Source organism: Prosopis cineraria, unplaced genomic scaffold (assembly GCF_029017545.1).
Source record: "Prosopis cineraria cultivar Desert tree isolate PC_DT_omini unplaced genomic scaffold, ASM2901754v1 PC14, whole genome shotgun sequence".
Classification (NCBI taxonomy): Eukaryota; Viridiplantae; Streptophyta; class Magnoliopsida; order Fabales; family Fabaceae; genus Prosopis; species Prosopis cineraria.
Genome location: NW_026555345.1, coordinates 19,693,648 through 19,700,424, shown reverse-complemented (window position 1 = coordinate 19,700,424; position 6,777 = coordinate 19,693,648). Strand labels below are relative to the sequence as shown.

The following is a 6,777-nucleotide window of genomic DNA, read 5'->3' as shown; positions in this document are numbered from 1 at the left end:
TTATGAGCATTGAAATTAGTTCTACGTAGAGACCGAACATGATGTTTTGCATGTCATCTTCTTGCTTATCCTTTAATTTTCAGTCTCTCCCTCACAGTCCATGCTGTCGTGACTGCGACATCAGCTTAAATTAATGGTGCTAGATTTTCTGTTAGGGCATTAAGACATGATGGGTTAACCGGCCTAACATTTGAAAGTATAATGATCCAATTAAAAAAAAAACTATAAATACCTGATTCAAAATTGAGGCAAATTATAAGAAATTGTGAATTAATTTTCCCTTCTTTTAACATAATTGTTCATGTCAAAATTTTGGACGCTCGCCATAATTAGATTCTATGGTACAAGGTATGAAGCATTTAAAAGATTTTAAATGGATGAAATAATATTTTATGAAAAAATAGATTATAACAGTATATCTACAAAATTATTCAATTAAATTTTATATTTAGTTTAGACGGACCCAATGAAACCATTTGTATTTCAAATTTTCAATGTAATGCTCTCCCATGTGTTTGTTCACAAGCTGCGCATTTTTTTTTTTTTTTATGCTTTAGAAAAGTCAAGGGGACGCACACAAGTCGAGGGCGCACATAAAAAATTATAAAGATATAATGCTAAGATTTTTTTTTAAATAATCAATTTAAATATACAACTCACACGCTTAGGTGCCAAAGCAAAGTTTGAAACTTTAGACCTCATGCCCACAAGAGGGTGACATTTTCACTAAGGTAACTCGTAATATCCGAATTTCTAATATTGCATTACTACTAATTAAGAAATGAATTAGTAATTTAATACGAGATTAGGATTATGAATAGTGAAATGTTATTTTGACTCATTGAGATGTTACATAAACATATATGAGTAGAAGAACATTGTCTTGCAGTGGAGCATGTGAGTATAGTGAGGATTTCCTCATTGTGCCATACACCGCAATGCATGGTGCAAAAGTTTGATAAGTTTGAATGTGTGTCAGCTCGTGAAATAAAAGAAAGGAAATGAAAAAGAGGTTCAGGCGTGGAGAAGAGGTGGACCTCTGCTAGGGCAAGCAATTTTTGAGAGAAATGACAACGTTTTTGACCTGTTACTTATTGGATAAGTCTTGTACTGTCTTAATCTCCAAGTCTACCATATTTTTTCTTGGCTTTAACTAGTGAGAAATTGAATTTAAAAGTTTTAAAGAGTTAATTTCTTATCCTATAGTAATAGAAAGGTCCTCTGGGATTAAACTAGTATTTTGTCACTGGTTTGAGTCAAGACGGTAAAACTTTGAATCTTTAGGCTCAATTTAACCTAGTTTAGAGAGAGAGAGTAATGAGAAAAATTTGATTATGGAAATGTTAGTGCTTGTATTGGGTGGTAGTTGGTAATAATGAATGTGAATGAGTATGAACAGGGAAATGGTAGCAATTAGGTGCTTAAATGTTGTAATTGGCACCAATAGTCAGTAAAGTAATTGACTCTGGGTGTCCCAATTGTGTAGATTCTCATATGTAACGTGTTAAAATTGGAAAAGGAGTAAAGTAAGGTTGAGGAAAACACAAGTAATCTTTCTATCAGACAGAAAGGTTGTGGTAATCATATAATTTATTATGTTTGTTAGCCCCATATAATTGTATAGAAATAAATGTATTATTGTTTCATGAGGTTTTTATGTATGAGTCATTTTGTGAACAATTTTAGCATGAAATTGATTTGTAAAATTGAAGTTCGATGATTACTAGTTTTGATTGATCCTACATAAATGTGTATATATATGGTGTAAATTGTGGAAAGAAAAACAATGAAATGTATGTGAAAAACATGATCATAGGGGGTAGGAGTTCACCCAGCGTATTTGTGTGTGTGGAGATGAGAATGAATAAATTCATATGGTCGGATTGGCACTATAGGACATCTGGTACAACATTATACCAAAAATAAAATAAGCATATTAATTATCTCTCAAACATCTCAGGACAATCCTTAAGATCTTTTTCAACCATATCAATTATCTCATTAAAATGATCAACATCATATATCCTACTATCACGATCAAATGATGTGGAGCTCACATTATCCCTCCAATCACTAGCGTAATTCTTTGTTTCTCCATGCATGGTCCAACAGGTGTAAGTTAGATCAATCTTATTACATACTAAATGATCTTTCAATTTTATTGGCTTTACTCGTCTTCCATAACAACATTTTAAACAAGGACATATGACTCCATAGGGGTCTTGATCACGAGAAAATGCAAATTCAATAAACTCATCCATCGTATCTCAATATTCTCTACACAATCGATTATCTGACATCCATTTACGATTCATATCACTAATATAATCATAAAAATTTAAAAAACAAAGATCAAAGATTTAGAATATTTTTTTAAAAAATTTGACAGAGTCTCCCCTAAAGTGAAACATCCTAAATAATCAAATCCAATAATTTAATTTATCAATTCATCAAAAAATAAATTTGTAGCACAATGTAGCAAAAATCTATCAAATAATTCAACATATAGCACTTAATTAACATAAAGTAAATTTCAATATAAGCACACCAAAATTTATTTACATAACAACTTAATCATATAATAATTATAATCAACTTCAAGTTTAATTTTAACTAACAAGAGAGCAGTTTAATGTCTCAAAAAAAAAAAAAAAGTCATAGAGTATTATCATCAAACTTATATTATTATTAATAATATTATATATATATATATAATATAATAACATATTAAAATTACTATATAATTATATAATTTTAAAAAAATTAAAACTAACCTCGTGACTTGCAGAAGAGCAAATCCGGTGACGCAATTTCAGCAGTGATTTCGGCGTGACTGTGAACAACGATTCCTGCAGGATTTCGACAGCGAGTAGTGACTCTGATTCGAACAGAATTTCAATAGCGACAGACGGCCGAACGCATTCTGCTAATTAAGGTCCAAGTTTATGGATCACTCATTTTCATTTTATATTAATTATTAATTTTAAATTTATTTGATATAAAACTTTTCATATTTATTAAATTCACTTACACATGAATAACCGAACATATATCAGAAAAATAATTTGATTAATATATGAATTAAAATATATTTATGCATGACTTTTTTTGTTAAAACTTTTAGTAAAGTTAAATCATAATACATAAAATTATTTTAAGTTTAAGTTATACACAAATAATAATATATAGAACTTCAATTAATTCTCTAAAAAAGTTTCATAATATTTTATTATTTCTTCTTATTATAAACAGGAAAACTAGTTGAAAAAATTGTTTCAATTTTAAATGTAATATCTAAATCTCATTTATCTAAGGTTTGAAAATGAGAATGGATTGGCCGGTTGAACTGATTTCAATATCAATTTTATACGTACGTACATACACACATATATATAATGGGATATATACTCTATCACATGTACATAATATTATGTGATATATACCTAAATTAACCAGTTCACTTTAGAATTGTGTATACATTATGCTTCATCGTCCAAGCCCGTTCAATCACAGTCCCACATTTATTATTTTTTCCACACTGCCTGCATTGATTGCACAAACAGCAATAAAGGTAGTTTAATTTCCAACGCAAGTGATTAAACAGAGAAATATTTTAAAAGCCAATACATGCGGGTTTTTTTTTTTAACAAATAAATAATTTGAGTAATTTTCTCAATGTATGAGCCGATTTGACAAATTCTCACCCCACTCACCCCACTGATATGTGGTCATAAGAATTTCCTAGAAGAGCTACTCATGTACTGCGGCGAACGACGGCTGAATCACACACACAGACACACACAGACACACACACACACACAGAGCACGGGAATCCAATGTTTTCATGGTTGAATTGAAAAAGTTAACGGTTTATAATTTATAACTTTATATGATTAAATTGATGATATAATAATTATATTAAAAATATATATATATATATATATATAATAATTTAAATATAAAATAATTACTTAACTTAAAAATAAAATTAAATATTTTAGATTTATTATAATTTAATAAGTCACATGATATAATATAACATCAAATGACTAGAAAAATTGGTCATTTTTTAAAATAATTAATAAAAAATTTAAAAAAAGAAAAGGGCATTTTTTTTGTATAATTCAATTTTTAAAAACAGGATCCGATTCCCGGCTTGATCCTGATTTTTAATCCGACCATCAGTTCATAATAGCTTAATTCGGCCCAACTCCTCAAATAATTTTTTCAGCTTGATCAAGTCGTTAGCCTAAATCATCCAGTTTGGTCTAGATTTTTAATCATTGCTAGAAACAAATAATCTATTCATTTAAAAATATAAAATATTTTTAGTTTTTTAATATATAATTAATGAGTTTCTTTTTTAAAATACATTTAATAATTAAATCACTCAACCCTTCTTTAAATGAGGACAAACATGGAAAAGTGGTGTTAATTTAAAACAATTAACTAACTTTAGGAAATACAATTCAATGAAAAATGTCTTATATTTTTTAATAGAATGAGTAATATACAAAATAAATGGGATAATGAAACTTTCAAGCCTTTAAATTTACTTTAATTATTGATTTAATCTCTCAAGTTTAATTTTAATCAATTTGATTCTTTACATTTTCTTAAATTATTATGCTAGTTCTTTAAATTTTAAAACATAAATTAACTATTAAATTCATCTAATGTATAAAATATGTTAATAACTTGACATGTACATGTATCAAAATGAAAACAAATTGACCCTTAAATTAGTTTAATTTTTATCAATTTACTCCCTTATATTACATTTTGTTTTTTAGTTTTTAAAATTTTTTGAGTCTCTTTTTCCCCTCTAAATAATTACATCTTTTTTCATTAACCTCCATGGTTACCATTATATTTCCTTATTTATGAGTAAATTTTAATCGTGTTATCTCCACTTTAAACAGTAAGAATTAAATTAATAATTAAGGCAAATTTAAGAGATAAAATCATGATAAAAATTAAACTTAAAAGAACAATAAACAAATTTGAAGGACCAAAAGTTCAATTACTCCAAAATAAATTAACAAAAACAAGTCATGAAGGCGATGATGAAGTTGAAGAGGAAATTTTCTTGATCAAGCATCTCGTGACGGACCATTCAAAGAAGAGTGAGGTTTTGAGGAAGAAGACGACCGTAATAGAGTATAGTGGAGATGGACGAGGTAGGCTCAAGAACCATCGAAGTTGCGAGCCTCACCAATGACATCAACATCCAAGTTCTCATAGACTGCACTGACCAAAACCTAATTCAACAAATCTGTGACCTAAATCTATAAAGTCATGCATGATCGAACCACAAGAACAAAGAGAGACGAACGTACCATGAAATGATCAATCTGGCCTGGCCGATATGAAGCATATAAGCTTGTGAGAGACTGTGATTTTCAAGTCCTTTTGATTTAGGTTTGGACGATGAAGCAAGGAAGGATGAGATATTATTATTATATATGGTTGTTTTCTAAAAGCTTTTAAATCTAACGCACTTTCATACCTAACTTTCAGATTCAACAGCTTCACTCTGCATTTGGACTCACTCCAAAGTGAAATTGATGAATCCAAATCCAACAAGTTTGTTCACAGCATGTGGAGAGATAAGAAATCGAATGTCGTGTTCCATTTGTACACGTGTTCCCCACTAAAATGTTGTCCACTATTCCTTTCTTTTTTTTTGTCCTTTTTTATTTTAAAAAAAAATCTGTTGGCTTCAGTTTGGGCCTATGACGACTTCTTCCATAAGCTTTGGTATCTGGCCCACAGTTTGAGTCTCGCAACGCCGAAAGTTCTCTTAGACACTTCCCTTTCATAAAAATCTCCTACATCACCTTTCCTCCAATCCAACATAGAATGAGAGAAGTTACGAGAGGCAAATTAGAGCTTTAATTTGGGTGCTATTGGTTTAAAAATTTAATCCATCTATTCTGATATTTCTTAAAATTTAGGTGATAGCTTTTCCTCTTAATTTTACTTATTTTATGTTTTTGGGTTCAAAGAAATCTAGAACTAGATTGATTTTAACTCTTTAGATGTTTCCTATTGACTATTATATTGGATTGTTTTTTTGTCAGACTGCTATATTGGATTGTTAAAATAGCTATGTGTGCAAGACTAAGAGTTTATATGGATTGGTTAAATTTGCCCAAATTAAAATCATTGATTTTGATTATTCTATTTAATTTTTAGAGATGATAACTAATTAATTATTTATTTAGGATCTAATGGTTTATAAAATTGCTCTAGAAGTTAAATCTATTTATAAAGAAACTGAATATAAAGATTAGAGTTAAATATATAAAAATGGGAAATTGGAAGATAAACCTTAGAGGTTGAGTTTAAGTGTTTTAGAGAAATTTGAGTATAAGAGGTTTATTATTAAATTTATAGAGGTCAAAAAATGGACAAAATTTATAAAAATTAATTTAAGTTGAAGGATAAAATAGTTTAGAGATAAATGGGGAATGTTGGGGATCACTCATTTTAATTTTTTTTGGTAGATAAAATGATAAATAGTTCAAATATAGTTAAAAAAGAAGGGGAAAAAAGAAATATAAAAGCAAGAAATTAAAGAAAAAAGGAGAAGAGAGAAGACATGCGTATGCTTGAATGAGATTTGATTTTAAGCTTTCTACATAACCATGTTAAAGTTGGTAAGTAGAGAATAAATGTCTCTTGCTATCATCGAGCTAAAACCTCTAGTTGAGAGTTCATTCATGAAACAATCTGGCCAACATAGAAGGATCAGATTATGCAAATGAAGATCCC

General features: G+C 28.9%; 1 long non-coding RNA gene across 1 annotated transcript; it reads right to left on the bottom strand.

The window, feature by feature from the left end:
* Nucleotides 1-5,002: 5,002 nt before the first annotated feature.
* Nucleotides 5,003-5,553, bottom strand: LOC129292524 (uncharacterized). The gene is made up of 2 exons (XR_008588898.1): nt 5,340-5,553; nt 5,003-5,245 (listed from the first exon to the last, which is right to left on the bottom strand). It is a non-coding gene; the product is annotated as an uncharacterized LOC129292524 (long non-coding RNA).
* Between the last annotated feature and the right edge of the window lie 1,224 nt (nt 5,554-6,777).